Source organism: Budorcas taxicolor, chromosome 6, assembly GCF_023091745.1.
Source record: "Budorcas taxicolor isolate Tak-1 chromosome 6, Takin1.1, whole genome shotgun sequence".
NCBI lineage: Eukaryota > Metazoa > Chordata > Mammalia > Artiodactyla > Bovidae > Budorcas > Budorcas taxicolor.
The window spans coordinates 31574677-31598864 of record NC_068915.1 but is presented as its reverse complement, the minus strand read 5'-3'; the positions used below and the strand labels follow the sequence as shown (position 1 = coordinate 31598864).

At 36.8% G+C, this 24188-nt stretch overlaps 1 protein-coding gene and 1 non-coding gene across 2 annotated transcripts in view; both read left to right on the top strand.

Annotated features, from left to right (window-relative positions):
- The window catches only part of GRID2 (glutamate ionotropic receptor delta type subunit 2), a 1620720-nt gene that overhangs the window by 1441958 nt on the left and 154574 nt on the right, over nt 1-24188 (top strand). The gene's annotated exons all lie outside the window — the stretch shown is intronic.
- TRNAC-ACA (transfer RNA cysteine (anticodon ACA)) lies at nt 20315-20387 on the top strand. The gene has a single exon. It is a non-coding gene; the product is annotated as a tRNA-Cys (tRNA).

Genomic DNA, 24188 nt, shown 5'->3' with positions numbered 1-24188 from the left:
GTATTTTTAAAAAATGCTCTCCCAGGGAAGAAAAATAAGTATTTGGGAGAGGGTTATGGTATTTTTCAGCCTACTGTGCAAGTTTTGATTGCTTTATCACAGGGGCATTTCCAGGCTTTGTGGGGCCTAAAACAAATTACAGGAAGGAACACTCTTTTTTAAAAAATTCCAAATTATATATTCAGAATTAGATACAAAAGTGAATATTAGAATTTAAAAGATCACATCACATTACATACATCTCTCATACAAGAGAGCTGATATACACCCGCGGTATCACAAAATCCAGGAAGGTAAGCTTGCATTGTTTTAATTGACTGTCAGACACATTTCTATAATAGCTTTTCCCTCTAATTTCCTATGTATATACTCATTGATTTCCTCTTTATGAAGGACTTTATAAGATAATTTTCTGTAGCAAGATTAGAAAGATAACTCAGTCTTTCCACTACCATGGTGATGAAAATCAATTTTTTTTTTTTTTACTATTGACAGTCTAAAATAGCTTCTAGCTTCACAGCTCATTATTGGTTATGACATGTAATTTTTAGAACCTTTGCAAAATTTTGGAAATCCTCAATCAAGTTCACTTCACATATGAGCTGTCAGATTCAGAAGAATATTTCACAGACTGATTGCGGGTCTGAATATTTTGAATTTTCTCCTCAACTGCTCACATTGTTCTTGCCTGGGAAATTCCTTGGCCAGAGGAGCCTGGAGGGTACAGTATATGGGGTCCCAAAGCACTTGGAAATGGCTTAACAAGTAAAAAACAGCAACAACTCACATTGTTACAGTGTCAAGCACCAGAGGATACCATCTTATCACAGTACAGCATCTGACCCTGCACCGTTTAGTCAGGAGCTTAATAGTTCACTCTGATGGGAGGTCAGAGTATTCCAGGCCTGAAAGCTATAACTTAACCATCTATGGAAATGACTGAAAATTACCTTAAAAATGTTCCTTCTAAATTTACTTAAAATATTTCCAAGTTAACTGCCCCATGCTGCTGCTGCTGCTGTCGCTTCAGTCGTGTCCAACTCTGTGCGACCCCATAGATGGCAGCGCACCAGTCTCCCCCACCCCTGGGATTCTCCAGGCAAGAACACTGGAGTGGGGTGCCATTTCTTCTCTGTAACTGCCCCATAGGCTGATGCAAAAAAATACCTAAGGCTACTTCATTGCCACCTGACCAAAGGAAAATATAATAGACAGAAAAGTTGATATAGAAGGCAACAATGGTCTTAACTGACAGCAATTAAAATATTTTAATTTTGCCAGACCACTGAGGATTCCTGACCCTTGAGCTCTGTTAGTTTCCCAGAGAATCTGCTTCTGCTTGTGATGCATACACTAGACCTGTGCACACCCTCCCTTAGACTCTGTCTGGTCCAAAAGAAAGTCACCATCTCACAAGGTTTAGTTAACATTCCTCTCAGGCATCCTCACTCCATCCCGCCTTCATTTCCTTTAGCCCAGTCACTTCTTTATCAGACCAAAGACTGATTGATCATAAGACAAATAAGACTTAGAGGCTGAAAAGATGCGCATCTATCATTTGGACCCTCGCCAATGCTCTGATCTATGTTCTTGAGTATTAAGGCTTTCCAAAAATTATCTTGCAGAATAGGCTGAGCTTACATCTCTGAGATTTCAGATGTATTTCTTCCTTTATATTTTATTTTTGTAGAAGACACATACAGAACTGAGATGTACAGTGAATATGAAAGAGAATGAGTGCCAGTGACTTCAGTGGATATTGATCAAAACTTTTTTTTTTTTTTTTTTGCTGTGTGTGGTGGTAAAATTCCTCAGTGAAGTGCTGCCAACATTTGCTCAGCACAGTCTCTAAAACATTAAATGAGACATAATACTACCTTATCACCAAGTGAATTGGACATGCAGAAGGTGGTGAGAAGCGTTCATTAAACTGTACAAATGGACTATTAGTTTATTCTCTCCTCTAGTTTTCTACCATCAAAAGCCGAGGGAGAAAGATACTAATATGATGATACCATAGCATCCACTGACAGCACAGTAATTGTTTCATTGTGAGCATTTTGAAAAAGAAACCCTGTTTTTCAGGCTTGTACTTCAGCCACATAGCTTTTATTGTCTGAAGTGTGGAGTAAGACTTAACAAGATAGATGTGAAACAGTATACTATTTTTTGTGCCTGGTATGAATGCTTTAGGTAGTTTTTATGTTCACATGTAATAATGTCATATTTTAAATGAATGTCACCACTTTCCTTGGCACATTTTACAATCACTCTAAAAAGCATTGAATGCTTAATTATTAGAAAGCCAACAATGAGGAAAGTGGAAAGTGAGTTATGTAAATCAGAGAGGAAGAAATTTTTCTCTGCCCTTCTGGGTTCTTTTGGCTGGTCTGAAAATTAAACTGACGTAAGTTAGATTAATAGGAAAAAATTACATCAAAGTTTAACAACACATACACGTGGGAGAATATACATGGGAGGGCTCAGAAAACAGGATCTCACCAAGATGGCTGAAACCCTCACCTCAAATATCATCTTAAGTTAAAGTCAAAAGAGGATTTAGAGTAATGGTTTGGGACTTCAAAGGGGAAAAAGACAATGTACATGGAGATGGAAAACCAAATGCTTTGGTGAACAAAGATTTGTTGGCCTTGCAGAGACAGTAATACACAGAGAGGAATTTTGAAGGTCTTTGCCAGTTTCCCCACTAACTACACACCTAGTTCCTGCTGTAGTTATCCGTGGTAATACTGTCTTCCTAGGACTTCTGTGCATGTTCTTTTAAGCAATTAAGGGAGAGGTCCAAGATTCTCCCCACGTCTTTGCATTATTGATTGTTCTTAGTGGGAATAATCTGCATGACAAAGAGACATTTTGAAGTAGTGAATTTTGTTCCCCTACAGGGATATCATAAACCAGAGCTCAATGTGTATCCCAGGGCCTCTATGTTGTAGTTGACCAATCAATCCCTAAAACTATACAGCTTTTATATCCATAAATATGTCTTAGTAAGTCTGGAAATATAAAATATTTTAAATTGGTACTGTTATGAAAAGCAAGTGTTACAGAGTGATAGAACTAACTCTAAACTCTATTTTTGTTTGTTGTACAATTTTTTTAAACTGGAAAAGATTTAATGTCCAACCTACTTATATATAGGTGAAAAAACTGAAATCTAAGGAAGTTAAGTGACTTGTCCTAAACCTGCTAGTGATAGTCAGGGCTAAATTCCAGGTCTGCTTATCACACCAAGGTTTTTTTCTTTGAAATGTATTTTTCTATCAAATTTACATTGATGACTAATTTTATGTGATGTAACAGTCAGCTTATAAATTACACTAGGCAGTGTTCATGATTTTCTTAGACATTCTTGTTTTAAGATGGTACCTTATTCTCTTTTGCTCATAATAGATGAATATAGAAATTCCAGCTCTTAAAAAAATAGTATTATGTGCTTGAAATGTTTCATAAATGCCTGTATAAATTCCCTGCTTATTTTTGTGCTGCAAGTATTGATTTGCTACTGTTGCTATAATTAATCGTCACAAAAAGTGACTTAAAACAAGACACGTTTATTAGTTACAGTTCTATGGATCAAAACCGTCAATGGGTCTTACAAGCTAAAATTAATATAGTGCCAGAGCTGTGTTCTTCCTGAAAGTCTTGAGTAGAGTTCATTCACTCATCTTTCCCAGTTTTTGCAAGCCACCACATTCAATGGCTCGTGGTTTCTTTCTCCATCAACATAACATCTTCCAGTCTCTCTTTGTCCCCAACTCTTCTCACAACCTCTCTAAAAAGGCCCTTGTGGTTGCATTAGACCCAGATGGATAATTTCACACCCCATCTCAAAATCCTCAATTTAATCACATCTACAAAGTTTCTTCTGTGTATTCTTGCCACCTCTTCTTAATATCTTCTTCTTCTGTTAGGTCCATACCATTTCTGTCCTTTATTGTGCTCATCTTAGCATGAAATGTTCCCTTGGTATCTCTAATTTTCTTGAAGAGATCTCCAGTCTTTCCCATTCTATTGTTTTCCTCTATTTCTTTGCGTTGATCACTTAAGAAGGCTTTCTTATCTCTTCTTGCTATTCTTTGGAACTTTTCATTCAAATGGGTATATCTTTCCTTTTCTCCTTTGCCTTTAGCTTCTCTTCTTGTCTCAGCTATTTGTCAGGCCTCCTCAGACAACCATTTTGCTTTTCTGCATTTCTTTTCCATGGAGATGGTCTTGATCACTGCCTTCTATAAAATGTCATGAACCTCTGTCCATAGTTCTTCAGGCACTGTCTATCAGATCTAATCCCTTGAATCTATCTGTCACTTCCACTGTATAATCATAAGGGATTTGATTTAGCTCATACCTGAATGGTCTAGTGGTTTTCTCTACTCTTTTCAAGTCTGAATTTGGCAATAAGGAGTTTATGATCTGAGCCACAGTCAGCTTCCAGTCTTGTTTTTGCTGACTGTATAGAGCTTCATCTTTGGCTGCTAAGAATATAATCAATCTGATTTCGGTGTTGACCATCTGGTGATGTCCACGTGTAGTCTTCTCTTGTGCTGTTGGAAGAGGGTGTTTGCTATGACCAATGCATTCTCTTGGCAAAACTCTATTTGCCTTTGACTTGCTTCATTTTGTACCCCAAGGCCAAATTTGCTTGTTACTCCAGGTATCTCTTGACTTCCGACTTCTGCATTCCAGTCCCCTATAATGAAAAGGACATCTTTTTTGGGTGTTAGTTCTAGAAGGTCTTGTAGGTATTCATAGAAATGTTCCACTTCAGCTTTTTCAGCATTACTGGTCAGGGCATAGACTTGGATTACTGTGATATTGAATGGTTTGCCTTGGAAACGAACAGTTGATTCCTCCAGCTTCATTATTCTTTCTCAGTATTGCTTTGGCTATTCAGAGTCTTGTGTTTCCATACAAATTGTGGAAAAAATTTTTCTAGTTAAGTGAAAAATGACATTGGTAGTTTGATAAGGATTGCATTGAATCTGTAGATTGCTTTGAATCATATAGTCATTTTCACAATATTGTCTTCCAATCCAAGAACATAATATCTATGTGTCATCTTTGATTTCTTTCATCAGTATCTTATACTTTTCTACATACAAAAGAAAGGTCTTTTATCTCTTAAGGTGGGTTTATTCCTAAGTATTTTATTCTTTTTTTTTTCTGCAATGGTGAATGGGATTGTTTCCTTAATTTCTCTTTTTGATTGTTCATTGTTAGTGTATAGGAATACAAGTGATTTCTGACTATCAACTATATATCCTGCTGCTAAGTCGCTTCAGTCATGTCCAACTCTGTGCGACCCCATAGACGGCAGCCCACCAGGCTCCCCCGTCCTTGGGATTCTCCAGGCAAGAACACTGGAGTGGTTTGCCATTTCCTTCTCCAATGCATGAAAGTGAAAAGTGAAAGTGAAGTTGCTCAGTCGTGTCCGCCTCTTAGTGACCCCATGGACTGCAGCCCACCAGGCTCCTCCATCCATGGGATTTTCCAGGCAAGAGTACTGGAGTGGGGTGCCATTGCCTTCTCCATATATCCTGCTACTTTACTAAATTGATCGATTAGTTCTAGTGATTTTCTAGTGGTGTCTTTAGGGTTTTCTATGTGTAGTATCATGTCATCTGCAAACAGTGAGAGTTTTGCTTCTTCATTTTCCTGTCATTATTAATATTGCCCCAGTTCTTAGAAATTCTCTCAATGCTAAGAGGAAAAGAGATAATAATGATTCTCATTGGATATGTTTTCCTCTTTGCTTGACAGACATAGTCCTTGATATTTTACAAACCTTGAACCCCACAACAATCAAATGGTTTTATTATGCATATCTTACACATGAAAAAATGAGGTTCAAAAAACCTCAGTTTGAGCAACATTACCTGAATAGGAAGTGGCAAAGGTCAGAATCAGACATCAATAACAAAATATCCCCTTCTCTTCCAGTTTTCTGAAGTCTTCATCACAAGGTCCATTCTGTTCTAACCTGTTTTCCAAACACAGTTCTTCAGTTCTCAGTTCTGGATTCACCTTTAGGCTTTTGCACAAGCAATTCAGAGTTAATTCATTTCATTCAAGCTTTTTGTATGCAAACTTCAGAAATAACAACAATAGCAACAACAATTAAAACTTCAAAAGTTTGAAGAATAGTGATAAAAAGAGAAAACAAGCCAACCAACAAACAAGACATCTGTAAACAGTGCTATTGGATTTAGGAACCACAGGAAGCAGATGGAAAATGTTGAAACATTTCTAGAGACAGAGCAAAAAAATCCTGTATTAAACGGAAGAGGGTTTTAGGATTCTGGTCTTAGATCACAAATGAAACAAAAACAATTCTAGGAAAACACAAATGTTTGTGAGTAAAAATATGTCCAGAAATTCCTTGGCTTATTAAATGGCATTACCTTGGGAAGTACATATTTTTGTTAAGTATTTTAAATAGAAGGTGCTAGCCCTCTAAAGTCTCTTGATCTTGTAAGGGAACTATGCATGTAATCAAAAAAAAAAAGTAAAATAAAATATTGTTGCCATGTTTATTGATAAACAAAACTAGGAAAAAATAAAATGAACATTTGAATAATGGCCTTTAATATAGGAGAGCTTTTAAAAATGTTTTCCTCTCTTCTTCTTCTTTTATATTTTCTTCTGCTGATTAAAAATTTTGCTCTTTTATATAAGAAATGTTTCCATTCTTTTATTAATTGAGCTATTTTCTAGTGTTGAATTTTTTCCTTTTAATTACTTTGTAAGAGAAAGTATTGCAAGGATATACATGGACTATCCATCTTTAGTAAAAACTAATAGAAGATTCTCTTAAATTTTTGCATGTGCTAGGAATCTGAGTCTTCTAATCTTACTTTCATGCTTTCCCTTGGTGACTTTATATTAAACAGTGAGTTTACTAACATCTGTTAAAATGGTGATAGCCAAACCTACAACTCCAGAGATCCCACTCCTGAACATTTTTCTAATCACCTATTGTACTTGCCCACTTGGACCACTTGAATGTCCCTAGTCATCTTAATTTCCACATGTCCCAAACTAAAACCGTCACTCTTCATCACAAATCTGGCCCTTCTATAGATAGTTGCCAATCTCCCATTCTACCAACAGAAATTCCAGGGTCACCCAGATGGTTCCTTCATACTCAGAGTTTAACTGGTTGCCAAATCTTAAACATTTCTCATGCCCTTCTCCTTGTCTCTGTTTCTTCTCTTCATTTACATTATCTCTATGTCCAGACTCTGAATTCCTTTCAAATCATTATCCCTCCATCATTAAGCAGTTTCTTAAAACTAATGTCCTTCCTTGGCTTGCCCTAGCTTTCAACATAAGCTTAATAATAATGATGGTTGCCATTTTATGTTTATTACATGTCGTATGCATGTCTAGAATACTAGACACTTATGTATTAGCACATATCTTTGCATTACTTCTCATCTGTCATCAATCTTGTAAGACTGATATTACTCTAATTTTACATATGGAGAAGTTGAGGTTAGGAAAGCTTAACTAACTGGCCCAAGGCTAGTGAGCCCAGTTAGTGGTTAGCTGGGGCTCAGTTGTAGGATGGCTTGGCAGCAAAGCCTTGTATTCCACTGGTGTGGTGTTTAGTCACTCAGTCATGTATGACTCTTTGTGACCCCATGAAGTATATAGCCCACTAGGCTCCTCTGCCCATAGCATTCTCCAGGCAAGAATACTGGAGTGTGTTGCCATTTCCTTCTCTGTATTCCACTGGACCTGTTGCTAAATTAAAATTCACAAAATTAGCACCTGGGCTTTTCATAATCTGTAGCAATCAATTGTTGAGCCTCCCTAGCTTGGGTAGTTGCTTCAGCAAGACCAAGATATTTGAATTGCCTTTTTCTTTCTCTCTTCTCTATTTTAAAATTTCATACATATGCACCTTTTTAAAAATTACTCAAGAATACATTCAAGTTATTTTAAAAATTCAAATAAAGGAGAAGTAATTAGACTAAATGATCCCTCCTCTACAGTCTCAGTCTTCTCCCAAGAGACCTAATCATTCTCATACTTCAGTCTTGACTGTGAATTCATTTAGTCTGAGGACTTGGATCTTGTCTGCTCTGGGAGGTTTCCTTCTAGTATTTCTCTTTATTGATTTTGCTCTTGACCTCTGGAACCGATGTAGAGCAATCTTTGTGCCACAGATTACCCTGGCATCTGGTAAAGCTTATGGAACTACACTTAAAAGTGTACAGTTATAGGATTATAAAGAAAACCAATTATATTAAAATTCAGTTATCAAAATAGTAAAAAGCATAATATAGTAATATAATTCTTTGTGAAGGCATCAGTAAAATGATCTAGCAACACATTTAATAGGTATCTAAATTCTGAAGTAGTGATAGGCATAAATTACACTTTGAGATACCTGCAGCAATGTCTGCTGTCATGTAAAAATATCCGTACTTTCTGTTGATGATAAATTCACATGTACTCCCAGTACTACTGTGATTTTTGCCTACATTCATCATTGAAGAAGGAATTATTAAATTCAGTTAGAGTATATTGAAAAAGAGGTAATTCATTTTCCTATCCAAGGACTCCTTGAAATCTATCCACATCCTTATTTTAGTATCAACGGGATTTAGAATCTCTCTCTTTCTTACATTTCCTCTGTGCTTCTCCATTCTCTGTCTTTTTATACTATGTTCTAGGATTAGCTTTCTTTTTAGATACTTTATTCCATTGATAAACAGAACTTTGTTATTTTTGTTGTAGCCACGCGTTCCGGGAAACAAACTCACTCAGAAGGACGATGCAGATAGTGGAGTGCAGTTTATTACACCAGCGGGCCCAAGGCAGAGTCTCCTCTTAGCCAAGGACCCTGACCAGTTTTTCTGAGAACCTTATATACCCTAAGTTACCCTAAGTGTATAAGGTTCCCTGAAACTAGTCTGAACAAAGGAAAAAGAAAGATACAATCAAAGTTAACCCATGATTCATATGTCTTAAGCCTAGGTAGTTAACAGTGGACAATTATCAATAGGTTTGTGGTCATACCCCAATAAGCAAAATAGAATGTATGATTCTATTCAGTTACACAGATAATTAGTGTATTCTTTTAGGTGATGGAGAGCCCTGGGAGTCTTCCTTCCAGGGGCCTGGTTTTCCAGTTGGTATGTCGTTTCCAATACTGGGCATATAGCTCAAAGTCCAGTCCACCCCAAGATGGAGTCCTGCTTTCAAGATAGAGCCTGTTCTGTTTCCTCCTTCATTTTTCTACCCATTATGCTAAAATTTCATGTTTAAAATAATGAAGAAGTTACAGATAGAAGCATTCAGTCATTCAAAGTGAAGTTTCCAAAGGAAAGAGAAATTGCATTGAGGTAGATATAGAGTTTTGGAGAAAAGTGGTGTCAGGAACATTTTGCATATCACTAAAAGGAGTTATTAAGTTCTTTGTATAAGACTAGGTAAATCCGGAGAAGATCCAAAAATCCAGAGATGGTAATCCTAATTTAGCCTTTGCTATTACTTTATGTATAGTCTAGAAAACGATTCAGTGGTCATTCAATTAGGAAATGAAAATATTCATGAAGCTACCTTCATGAAAATACTGAATAAATAATGATCAAGTACTATATAACTCTATAATATAACTCTATTATAGAGATATATGGATGTTATATAATGAATGGTAAGGGGTGATTTCTCCAAATAGAATTACTGCATAATGAAGAGAAGAAGAAGATGAACCGAGAAAGAGGTTAGGAAGAAAGAGACATGGTTTTCAAATGAATAAAGCAAGAATATATGCAAAATAAAACAAAACCCACAGGGACGAATTGAAATTTCCTTTGCCATTGGAATGGCAAACATGTTCTTTGTACATGTTCAATATGTTCTAAACGTTTGCCTCCTCTTTCATTTCCACTGATATCATCAGTTCAGTTCAGTTCAGTTGCTCAATCGTGTCCCACTTGATATCATACCAAACTACAAAAGATCAGACTGCAAAGCTGAGGATCACCTGTCAGCCTAAGCTGACAGACAAGGCCGATCACCAGTGTCTCTCCCCCAATGACAGCGCCTATTCTTCACATCCTGTGCTTCACAATAGCTATTCAAGGAAGAAGGCAAACAGGAAATTCACCAAACGCCAGAGTCATTGTCCATTTTTTCCCTCCTGGCCATCAGCTAATGCTCTCATTCTGATCCATACCCACCCATCAGCGCCACTGCAATCAGTGAGCGACTTTACAGGCTGTAGTTACACTCAAAACTGCCTTCCTGCACATTCTCCCAGTGCTGTTGCCAGGAAGCCAAGGCCTGAGCAGAGGTTTAAAATATTTACATTCTTTGACAGTAAATAAAAACCAAAATAGTCTCCCTCAAAGGCATAGATTTGGAGCTTCTCTGAACAAATCAGGAAATCTAAACTGCTTTATAGCTCGACAACACTGCCTTATCCAGGCTTTGCCTGAGTTTGATGCGGGATGAACTCTCCAGCAATTTCATCATACACATTATGTATGAAATGGAGTCCCAATCCCAATTTTTCAGCCAAGACTTCAACGATGTTCTTAATTCTGTCATTTTTTGCTTTCTCAGAGGTGCTGTCCATTCTTCTCCCACGATGGTGATGTCATGTCATATCCTTTGGGATCCGACTTGACTTTCATCTTTTAGGAAGCCTTACAGGAGCACCCAGCCTACAGTGCCCCCCACAAACCCTTCACTGTCAGCGGTGGGAGATGCTGAGCAGTTAGTTATGGTCCCTCTTATGATACCCTGTTGTGGCTATCTTGACATCTAATGAAATATTTTACTTTTCCCGGGTACAAGTAATTTTTTGCCTCCTTTTCACTCATCACATAACTTTTCTACAACTGGAACAAGTTCCAGTGTCTGTTACTTAGGAACAAAGCCCAACAGCACTGCTGTTTACTTGCTGCATTGAATTTGGGCAAAATATTGATCCCCTCTAATCTTCACTCAGTTCTAATATTTGTAAAATGAGGATAAGAACAATACTTCCTCTAGAGGTATTGTAAAAATTAATGAGACGATGAGTGGTAAGCATTTTGCACAGTGTCCTACTGCCTGGGATATAGAAAGAACTCAATAAAAATATTTGTGTGGTTATTATTACTGTACCATTGTCATTCTCTTGAGAGCTCTTAAAGTGACTTACTCCTGATTCCTTTATACTTGTAAGCCTTTCACTGCCCTAAAAGTTTGCACAGCTAACTTCCCTCAATTCTTCCTGGTGATTAATATCACCATAAAATATTCTTCTTATATTCTGCAATTTCCCTGTTATGGTAGTGTTGTAGCCATGCGTTCCAGGAAACAAACTCGCTCAGAAGGACAATGCAGATAGTGGAGTGCAGTTTATTACACCGGCGGGCCCAAGGCAGAGTCTCCTGTTAGCCAAGGACCCCGACCAGCATTTGTGAAAATCTTTTATACCCCATGTGTACATGTCTGAACCCACCACTCCAGATTCCTTGAGACTTGCATAAACCAAGGATAATACAATCCCAATAACCCCATCATTCATGTGCTATGTGCTCAAACAGTCAAACAATTAGCCAATAATCAATAAACCTGAGGTTACACTCCAATAGATACAGAAAAACTTACGGCCTGTCTGGAGGAAAGGGTGATTAGTGTATGTTTTCTCTTAGCCAATGAGTAACCTAGATACGATCTTCAAGGTTCCCCTATCTGGAGGGGGTCTTATCCTTCTGTTGTTGTTTTCATAGGCACTAAACACAGAGTTCATTACTTTGCTGACTAAGGTCCGTCTAGTCAAGGCTATGGTTTTTCCTGTGGTCATGTATGGATGTGAGAGTTGGACTATGAAGAAGGCTGAGCGCTGAAGAATTGATGCTTTTGAACTGTGGTGTTGGAGAAGACTCTTGAGAGTCCCTTGGACTGCAAGGAGATCCAACCAGTCCATTCGAAGGAGATCAACCCTGGGATTTCTTTGGAAGGAATGATGCTAAAGCTGAAGCTCCAGTATTTTGGCCACCTGATGTGAAGAGTTGACTCATTGGAAAAGACTCTGATGCTGGGAGGGATTGGGGGCAGGAGGAGAAGGGGACGACCAAGGATGAGATGGCTGGATGGCATCACGGACTCGATGGATGTGAGTCTGAGTGAACTCCGGGAGGTGGTGATGGACAGGGAGGCCTGGTGTGCTGCGATTCATGGGGTCGCAATGAGTCGGACACGACTGAGCGACTGAACAGAACTGAACTGAAACACAGAGTTCAGAGTCCATTGGAAAGGTGGCTGAGCATGATCAGCATGAACAGGCCTAAGATGGAGTCCAGGCCCTATGAATTCCTTCTTCAGTAATAACGGAAGGAATTTTCCTCTATGCTTATAGGTTCTTCTACCTGGTCTAAAAATTAAATTGGCATGAGACTAACAGAAGGAAATTAAATAAATATTCAACAACATATATACATGGGAAAGACCTAGGAAAACTGAATAACTCACCAAAATCATAGATGCCCTCACCTTAAATACCATCTTCAGCTAGAAAACAAAAGAGAATCTTGGGAGGAGTGGTTTGGGACTTCAGAGAGGAAGAGAGCAATTCACATGGAGTTAGCAAAGCAAATGTTTGTTGGACCATGCAGTGACTGTGGGAGTCAGAGAGGAATTTTAGCAGCCTTTGCTAGACTTCCCGCTATTTACATCCCTAGCTTCCCACTGTCTACATACCTACTTATATTTGATGATAATTCTCTTCTTGAAACAAGTTATTTATCTACATTTTTTAGGCAGTTACTGGGAAAGTCAAAGTTCCTTGCCGAGTCTTTTGGGTCTTGATTGTTTTCAGCTTCAAATAATCTGCACGCTAAAGAGACATTTTGGGGTGGCAAGTTTTGCTCCCCTCCATTCTTATGCCACTTACATTTCCATGATAAGATTATATAGTATACAAGTAAACTGTGCAGATTATTGTTTGCTAACCAGATAGTGATCTTAATAGTGAATATATCCATCTCTCTATTGATCATCTGTTGTGTGGCAAGTCTTGTGCTAGATATTTGTTTTCCTTGCTTTATCTCTAATGTTTAAAACTCTACAGGAAGTATGTTATGACATTCATTTTACAAATGAGAATACTTAAATCCATGGTAGTTAAATAAGCTATTTATTCTCCTTGAAGATCTATGCGGCAGAAAGGAGTTTGAAACCTGACACACATCATCTAGTCCAGTATTGAGCCATTCAGAGGAAAATGGACTCTACTAAATATTTATACTATACTTTTTAGAAATATAATAATAGAATATGTTTAATGCATAAGAAATTATTCTTAGGATACCACTAGTACTACTCCTGTGACTCCAGTTTGGATCTCCTAAAAAATAAAATTTACTTAAGAAGGCCCAAATTACCATTTTAAGAAATTTTTCCAGATGCAAATAAAAATGGCAATGCAGTGTTTTGTTTTGTTTCACAGTATTAAGTGGTACTCAGTGTTTTATTTAGGAAGTATCCAATTTAATATAATCAGTTAGGTGTTACTGGTGAAAAAGTGATCTGTCTCATTCTTGGATGTTAGTTTCAGTTAGATCAGATTTAATATATCACATGAATGTTTTGAAGATTTCTACATACAATATAATTGAATATTGATCTTTATAGCTGATAAATTTGATTTTAAAATATATATCAGTATTTAATGTGCTTGGTTTGATAATTGCCATTTTGGTTCAATTTTTAGGGTAGAATTTGATTAAAAAAATAAATTTCTCATAAGCATGAAGAAAATTACAAAAGAAAACTATCAGTAGGCAGTGAACAGATGTATCATGATGCAGAAATAATCACATTTTTACAGCAACAATCTAAAATGAAAATATGTTTCAAAGAGATATGTTAGTTTTGTTTAGGTAAACATGGGATTCTCAGCTTCATTTAATTAAGCAAACAATTACAAAGAACAGGCATATAAGTCTTCACAAACTCAAAGATTTTTAAAAATGGAATATTAGTCTACTGAACCTTTGCTTTTGTCATAGAAACTAATTTATGTGTTTTGGGATCAGCTGTTATTTATATTCCTATTTATGGTTTTTATGTTTCCATTTTGAAAGTCTGTAGCTCCAAAACAGGAGAAAGAAATGGCACCCCACTCCAGTACTCTTGCCTGGAAAATCCCATGGGTGGAGGAGCCTGGTAGGCTGCAGTCCATGTGGTCGCGAAGAGTGGGACATGACTGAGTGACTTCACTTTCACTTTTCACTTTCATGCATTGGAGAAGGAAATGGCAACCCACTCCAGTGTTCTTGCCTGGAGAATCCGAGGGAGTGGGGAGCCTGGTGGGCTCTATGGGGTTGCACAGAGTCGGACACAACTGAAGCAACTTTGCAGCAGCAGCAGCAGCAGCAGCTCCAAAACATCATGATGAATATTTTCTGATCTTCTTGTTGATAGGGAAGCAGAACACAAGAGACTCACTAGTTTCTCCAAGGATGTATTAGGAGTTGATATATTTTAAGCTTATACAGAAGATTGTTTTTGCGTGACTCATCCATAGAATGAATTTGAATACTCACTTGCTCCCTTGCAATTTCTTTTTTCTAGGAGGAAGCTTCCTGTAATTCCCTCACCACCATCTCCATTGTTCATCATCCTTATCAGGGCAGTCACTCCTGCAAATCTCGCTATCACACAACCCAGAAATCCCAAGACATTCTTCACTGCCTATTTTCTTTTGCCTCCCAAATGTGTTAGCTCATAGGTTCAGCTACTTCTTTCCGGTTCTTTTGAATTCAGATATGTCTATGCCTTAGTGAAAATCCTTGCCTAGGTACTTATTTTGGAACCAAATTTTAGTCACTTGGTTCTTGTTATATTCTGTGCTTTGAACCTGAATTTCCACCTACTGCATTTCAATATATATATATTTTTATTTTCCCTACCATGAGAGACAACTCTCTGGAGTCATGCAAACTGCTACATTGAAAACTTTCCATTAGTTAGCCCTAACTTAATGGACCGAAGTCTTATTTCCTGATTATACCAATAAGAAAGGCTAAAAAACAGTGACAGTTTACTGTGAAAACACAATGGCTTATTAGATGCTATCTGCATTCCCTTGTATAACCTACATGACAACTACCTCAATTAGGGATTATCATCCAACTCCCTAGAAAACGAAACTCGTCAAAGTTATCAGTCTAAGGAGATGGATGTCAGGATTCACATTTCATGCCCCAACAGCCTGACTCCAGATTCCATGTTCTTAGATACCAAACAATATTATTTACAATTATAACTTCCATGTCACATAAGTTTATCTGCAACTTTACGAAATTATTCAGTCCCTACCAGCAGCCACCTCTCTCCCCAAAACTCTTTCTCTCAATTCTCTCTCTCTTTCCCTCACACACTCACTCTTTTTCAGTCTTCCTTCCTGACTCATTCTCTTTAGTGTTTCTTTTGCTCTGCCAAGCACAGAAGGATGTTTTTCTTAAATCATAGTGTCTATGAAGTTTATAATTGGTCTCTTGCTGACAAAACAATAAGTAATAACCTTTCCCTCTCTCTTATAATTACTTTTTTTTTTTGCTTCATTTCCAACCAAATTTCTCCTGAATAGTCTTGCTTATTCTCAAAGATCTAACCTAACCCTAAACAGTTTTTTCCTTATGGGTGTAATTATAATTGTTATTTATATTTGCATTTTAATATGTGCTTTATACATTTTTGCTGCTTCTACAAAAATGCATTCTCTTTGAAGGCAGGGTAATATTATGGACCTCTAAATGCAAACTAAGTCTATCTTATGCGTTTTTCTTTATCTCATTTCTGTGTCTTATTCAGACAAAATAATACAGATTTGTGTGTGTACATGTGCCTGTTTAGAGAAGACATACAGCAAAAAACTGGATAAGATGTAACTTCAGAATGAGTATATATTTTGTTTTTTATTTAAATTACTTCAAGGCATAGAACAAAACTCATTCTAATATATCACTAAATAACTCCAACTCTTTCTGATAATGTTCATTTCTCGATGACTAGGTATATAACCTGACTATAAAAATCATATGCTGGAATAAATATTGCTACAAAATTTTATCCCTAATTCAATTCCAGGATTTTCATGACGCTGTTTCCTTTCACTCTGGTCTAACATCCTGTAGCATGCTGGTACACAGTCCATATCCAATATGTGTTATTGGATTGGGTTGAATGTAAACCACCTAGCGCTCTCTGTTTAATGGTTCAACATCTTTTCTGCAGCTTTGGAAAAGATAAAAATTTTAAAGCACTGTCATTAATGGGCACTTATAAACATAAGGAGGGTTAAAAGTGTTTCACCTAAAATATAGAGTTAGACCAGTCACTTCAGGTGCACTTCAGGTAAATAGATTACTAGTAAATTGCAGCCATTTCTTTAAGTGAAAAAAGCTTTTAGATGATTACATAAGCCTTATGAAACTGATTTTATCATCATTGAGGCTCCATGTAATTTTCTCTTAAGTATATTTTACTTCCAAATATATCACTTAAATCTGTGGTGAAATAATCCCAAAACTATGGCTTCCACTTGTTTCCATTGATCTTCTGGAAAACAGTGTGATTATGTACATACAAAAAAAAAAAGTTATGCTCCATTTCCAGTACTGACTGAATATCTTTCATCAGACTGATCCTGTCACAAAGGCAGGCAGAGACTGGAGGGGATGTGATCCTTGAAAGAAGGAAACTTGAAAAGAAGAGAGTCACATTTATATGGCTTTCCCCCTGTGCATACTTCCAAGTTCATGCACAGCTCAAGACTACTAGGACTCAAGAGAGTTGCAGTTTTATTGGCTTACACTGTCACTGAATGGAGTTTCTGCGTTGCCGAAACACCTAAAAATTAAGAGGGTGTCTTAGAAACAAAGGGGCTTCCCTGATGACTCAGCAGGTAAAGAATCCACCTACAATGCAGGAGACACAGGAGACACAGGTTTGGTCCCTGGGTCAGGAAGATCCCCTGAAGTAGGAAATGGCAACCTACTTCAGTTTGCTTGCCTGGAAAATTCCACGGACAGGAGCCTGGCAGGCTATAGTCCAGTAAAGAGTCAGACACGACTGAGTGACTAAGCATGCACGCACACTTAAAAAGAAGAAAATCACAGAAGACAGAACCACAAAATCTTCATACAAACTGCCCTCAGATTCTTGGTTGACCCTGAACTGTGTATGCAGGGGGAAGAACCAAGAAACCAGTAGACAGTAACAGCTAGAAGGAAAAAAAAAAAAAAAGCTCACCATAACTTAACTATCATACATCACAGGATAAATAAAGTTTGGAATTTGAGTCCTGCCAAATTAGAAGGGCTAGGTAAACACATTGGGTATTTCATCAAAGTTCCAGGAAGACTTTGTAGAATTAAAACTATGTCTCAGGACAAACACAGTTTCCTTAAACAAGGAATAAAATTTATATGTTGCATTTTATCAAAATAAAAAAGTATTTCTACTTGTCAAAGACACCGTTAAGAAAATTTTAAAAGGCAAGCCACCCAACAAGAAAATATTTGTTTTACATACATATATTTGACCATATATTTCAATATATGAAGAACTACTAAAATCAATAATGAAAAACACAACACAATAAAAATTAGCAAAAGACTTGGTTACTTCACAAAAGATGATACACAGATTTCCAGTAAACACAGAACAATATGCTAAATTAGCATCATTAGTCATCAAAAAATGCAAATGAAAAACAATAATTTACATTCCATATCCACTAGAATAACTAACAGTACCAAATATTGGCAAGAATGCAGAGCAACTAGAACTTGCAGATCCTGATAGTGTAAAACATGTAGCAACCACTTTGGAAATCTGTTTGACAGTTCCTTACTGAAATAAACATATACATAGTCCATGACCCAGCAGCTCCAGCCCTAGGTATTTGCTAGAATAGATGAAAACATTCATCTGTAATAGACATACAGTCATGTTTACAACAGCTTTATTTGTAATGGCTCCAAGCTGAAAGCAACTCAAATGTCCAACAGCAGAGAAATAGAAAAACAAATTATGGTCTGTTCAAACCACAATATTAGAAGAAATGATAAAGAAAAACTACTGATACTCAAACCAATGTGGATATATTTTAAAAGCATTGTGTTGTTCAAAAGAAGCCAGAGACAGGAGTACAAATGTTTGGTTTCATTTATATGAAACTCAAAAATTGGCAAAAACTATTCTATTATGATGATAGAAATCAGAACAGTTGTGCCCAGGGAGTGAAGTTTGACTGGAAGAGGGCAAGAAGGATTTCCAGGGTGATGGAAATATTCTGTGTCTTAATTAGGGTGGTGGATTCACAAGTGTATTTTTTAACCAAAATGCATTGACTTACACATTTAAGATTTGTGCTCTTCATAGTACAAGTGGTTGTACTGTGCTATTTGGATTGGATTTGGATTAAATATAGTGTGATTATGGTTTGCGTTGGATTGAGTGATTTGAATTAAATATAGTATAGCCAGATGATAAGCATTAAAAAGAGTCCATACTGATGAAAAAAGTACCTGACTCACTCCTCTCTGTACCTCATACTCTATTTACCATAAGTACATGTGTATCCTGGAACCATGTTTATCATTCCTATTCCCTCGGCTTATTTTCTTTCCTCTTTCCTTGCTCTTTTCATATACTGGTAACTGCTCTGATAATTAAGGGCTATTTTTAGCTAAGGTGTTCCTGTAACACCAACCCCAAGTGCTGAGGTTTTTGCATGCTGGTAGGTTCCAAAACCTCATCTATAAGAAAATCTCTTCATTGAATCTATACAAGATTAAACCAACCAAGATATGAGTTTTAGCTTTATTTTTCAGCCTTCAATGAAACTTCAAAAGCATTCCTTTCTGTTTCATTTCTTACGAAAATTTGAACTCTTCCTTTGTTCACCTGTCTGTAAATCTTGATGAAGATACAATATATTTTTTTTAATCAAGCCACTTTATAGAATTTCATCCCAACTGAAGCAAAAGCTGATTCTCCAGATTCTTTCAAAAAGCGTCTCTTCTTTTATGGGTAACCATCTCATTACAAATAGGCTGTGATATTACATCCTTATTTTCTTACTGCTGGGCCAAGAAGTTGGTATGATAGTGAAATGTGACAACTGATCACCATATAAATTCCTTTTTAATGCTCTTCTGTAATGTGTAATAGACTGTGAACTACCATCATCCTGAAATGTCTTCATGTTTCTACAACATGACAAAGTAATAATGTGAAAATTCTGAATTTAGTAATTTAAAATCTGCCATGAGCCGTGAGTGATATCACCCACACCAAGTTCTAATCTAAGAGTTAGTTTACTCATTTTCCACTTCATTTTATAAGGAAATCTTCCCATTTCATTTTTCAAGGAGAATTGTGGCTATCCACTGGCACTTCTTCTTAGTATTAAGAAACAGTAAAATGCTGAATTTCCCCCTTAACTCTTATATAAATGCTCCTTCTTAAAGCAATTAATTCAGTTTTGTCTATACAGTGAATATGGGAAGATACCCTGGAGAAAAGAATGGCAACCCACTTCAGTATTCTTGCCTGAAGAATACCATGGACAGAGGAGCCTGGCAGGCTGCAGTCCATGCGGTTGCAAAGTCATACACGACTGAGCAACTAACGCATACACACACACACACACACACACACACACACACACACACAGTGAGTGTGCCCTCAAGGTGCTTTTGATATACTCAATAATCATAGTGCATATGAAAGAGCTAATTAGAAACTGAAGGCCATCTATTGTTATATGCCACAAATGACTGTTCTTCAGATTCTAGAGGGATAAAATCATACTCTTCCACAGACGGAAGTATCTTTTAATTCCTGACATCCAGTATTGTACCCTCTAGTCCCATGTGACTATTTAAGTTTAAGTGAATTAAAAATTAAATGGAATTTAAAATTCAGCTTCTCAGTCATATTAGCTGCATTACTCAGTAACCATATGTGGCTAGTTGCTACCGTACTGGACAGTACAGATAGAGAACACTGTCAATATTTCAAAGCATTCTATTGGATAGTGCTGACTGGATCACCTGATGAGTCTACAGCTATGCAGCTTCACAAAATATGGTTTAACGTAATAAACTTTACCTTATACTCTTTTATCCTGACAGAGCACTATGATCTGTTTGAATATGGTAGAAATTTTGATCTGTCACAACTTTGTGATATTACTTGATCCTTCCTATCAGTGTTGGAGAACTGGAGAATACTGACTGTTGAATAAATAGGGGGTTCAATATATGGCAACTGGATTTCCCTGGTGGCTCAGATGGTAAAAGCGTTTGCCTACAATGCAGGAGACCCAGGTTCGATCCCTGGGTCGGGAAGATCCCCTGGAGAAGGAAATGGCAACCCACTCCAGTACTCTTGCCTGGAAAATCCCATGGACGGAGGAGCCTGGTGGGCTGCAGTCCATGAGGTCGCAAAGAGTTGGACACGACTGAGCAACTTCACTTTCTTTTTCTTTCTTTCTTTCAATGTATGGTGGACCTAGTGACCCAAAGAAAGGAAATGAAGCATTGCTTCATAAATGAAAAGTATCTATTAGGTGCCTGCTCCTGATAATATTGGACCCTAAGTTAGGCAGAGGGGAGGCAATGATCCTAGGATGAAAAGAATGTAGTCCTAGCCACCAAGGGTTAAAAATTACAAAGGGTGAAACAACATGAAAAGACCCAAGTATACCACATAGTGCTAAAGTGCTGTTATGAGAGTACACACAAGCCTGGAGGTCAAGGAGAACATCCAGGAATAAATGACATCTAAACTGATCACCGACTCAATTGACATAAACTTGAGCAAACTCTGGAAGATAGTGGAGGACAGGGAAGCCTGGCGTGCTGCAGTCCATGGGGTCACAAAGAGTCGTACATGACTTAGCAACGGGAAACAGCAAACTAATCTCAGCTCCGAAAAGATTAAGTAGAAGGTAAAGAGGATAGAGGAGAGTAGGACAAAGAATGGTGGACAGGAAAACATTCCTTGCCACCACCAATTCCCCCACCCCCGCCGCACCAAAAAATGAGTAACTAAGAACTAAGGGCAAGAAAGAACATAAACCATTTAAGAAATTCTATGAAAAATAAAATCAAATGCTGTTAACATAAAAAGTAAACCCAACTGAAGATAAAATTAACTTCTTTACTAAGTAGAGTGAAAAGTGTTAATCACTCAGGTGACCCTATGGACTATAGCCTGCCAGGCTCCACTGTCCATGGAATTCTCCAGGCAGGTGGGTAGTCATTCTCTTCTCCAGAGGACCTTCCCGATCTAGGGATCAAATTGGTCTCCTGCATTGCAGGCAGATCCTTTACTGTCTGAACCACCAAGGAAGCCCATGTGATGTTAAACTTCTTTTAGGATTTAGTTTATTTTGCAATATCATTTCAAAAAGTAAACTTTCTACTTAACATTCTGTCAGAATGGCACATACATAACAGTAGAAAGAATGGTTGGGGAAGGGAAGTGTAGATGGATAAATGGTTGTTGCTGTTCAGTTGCTAAGTCGTGTTCAACTCTTTGCAACCCCGTGGTCGGTAGCACACCAGGATCTATGGGGCTCTCCAGGCAAGAATACTAGAATGGGTTGCCATTTCCTTCTCCAGGGGGTCTTCCCAAACCAGGGATCAAACCCACATTCCTTGCCTTGGCAAATGGAGTCTTTACCACTGAGACACCAGTGAAGCCCAGATAGATGGCAAGACTTAGCAGTTTTAGCATAAATTTTATGTGTCAGGGGTTTAGATGTTTGTCAATGGCTCTTCCAGCCTGAGTAGAATTAAATCCACTATTATAGCAAAGCAATTGTGAGTATGTAATTATGAATATCCAAGTACTTATAAATTAATAAATCAACATAATACTTGAAAACTATTATTTTACTATATATGTTAACAATGCCATTTAAAAATTCAAAGCATAAAACAAAAATACTTAGGTTTTTTATTTAAGATTTTCTTTACTGTATATCTAAAAATGATGAATTTGACTTCACATAAATAGGATCTCAATAAATCTTTTTAAAAAATCTTATTTTATTGCATATTTAAATTACATATTACTTCCTTCCTTACTTACATATGTAATTTTCATAAAGGCAGGTAGCTAGGCATGCCATTTTTAGAGTTTTGCGTGCATGCTCAGTAATGTCCAACTCTTTGCAACCCCATGAACTGTAGCCTGCCATGCTCCCCTATCCATAAGATTTCCCAGGCAAGAATACTGGAGTGGGTTGCTATTTCCTCCTCCAGGGGATCTTCCCAAACAAGGGATCGAACCCTCGTCTCCTGCATTGGCAGGCAGGTTCTTTACCAATGAGCCACCTGGGAAGCCCCTTTTATTGCATTAGTTTCACTTTTACTTTTCAATTTGTCTTTCTGCCATTCTCCTCTCCTTTACCTCCACTTACATGTTTTATTCTCAAAAAGTAACCAATGGCAAACATTGTGTTCTTCCATACTATCCCTAAGCATTTCCAATAATACAATAACACACATACATACACACACATATCCACATATTTATATAATTAAAAGTAGGGTTACATAATAAACTATTTCTTCACCTTGCCTTTTCTCATTCTGCAAATTCATCAAAAAAAGAGCACCTTGTATTGCACTAATAGATTCTTTTTAATGTTTCCATAATATTTTATGACAAGAATACATCATTTTTCCATGGCCGATAAGCATCACAGCTGTTTCCAATTTGCTGCCACAATAAACAATGATGCACTGAATAAACCTATATGTGAATCTGAAATTCTTATTTCTCTTGGATGCATTCTTGGGAATGGAACTGATGGGTCAATAGTCATCTGTACTATCTTCTTTTTCCCCTTTCACCATTCCCACTCCCCCCAGCCCTATCCCCAAATACCTGATGACTGAAGACCATTCAAAGTCTACGATCTATATTTCCCTTAATTTGAATGGATGTTACTTTTGACAAAGGCTATAACATTTTCCATTTCCACTAGTGATGTGTGAAAATACACTTTTCAATGCATCTCCACCAGCAATATACATCTGTAAAATGTTGCCAAATCACTTGATATAAAGTACTAGCCTTTATGATCTTATTTTCTTTAGCACTTGCTTATCTACTCACAAAGTTGTGTCTTTTTTATACGCTTGGTGGACATTTCTATCTGTTTCATTTTGAATTGCCTCTTCAGAAGCTTTATCTATTTTTCTCTTGCTTTTCCTGTTCTTCACTAGAATGAAGGATGCTTATTTAGAGAAGCATCTGTATATTCATAAGTATTAACTTTGTCCCCTGTGTTCCACTTATTTTTTTGGCAAATCTATTTTCAATCTGTGTATGTGTCTTTTGACATACAAAAGAGTTTACAAAATATTTTGTGTTAAAAAGTATGCTTAACTTATATATTTCTTGGATTTCATATCACATGGTTAAAAAGTCCTTCCTCACTTATGTTGTATATTCTCCTCTGATTTTTATTGTAGAGCTTTATTTTATTTTGAACTATTTAGTACAAATGGAAAATATTTTTATTTAAAGTTAGAAACAAGTTATGATTTGATTATCTTCCAAACAGATATTTCATTATGCCAATAACATTCATTAATATGTTGACCAACATGTTAGAAAGACAACCCAGAACACAGCTACACCAGACAAAAAAGTCTTTATAATTTAATGTGTGATAAATTATTATATGAGTTACTACTTTAACATAAAACATTAAATAGGAATTTATTGACATAGTATATATTTAAATTATGTGTTAGTCTATATGATTCATCTCATCACAGAATGCTAGTAGTGAAACAAGGCAATAATAGGGTTAGTTAACTGTCAGGGTAGTAACTGATAGTAGAACAAATAATAAAAGTGCCAAAAGTATAGCAATATTTTAGGAAGGTGTCTTTTTGTCCTCTGATAAAGTTAATTTTACTCTTTTTAAACTCTGTGTTAGATATTTAAATTTTATAGGCTACATTGAAGACATATAAATATAAAACTTTTTCAAAAAGGAACATGAATAAAATGGGACTAATTTAACAGATATTAACTGTATTTAGTAATAAATAACAGAGACATGTTTCTTTCTGTCCCATAATATGGTAGGATAATTTTACTGTTTCCCTTTTCAATAATTCTTC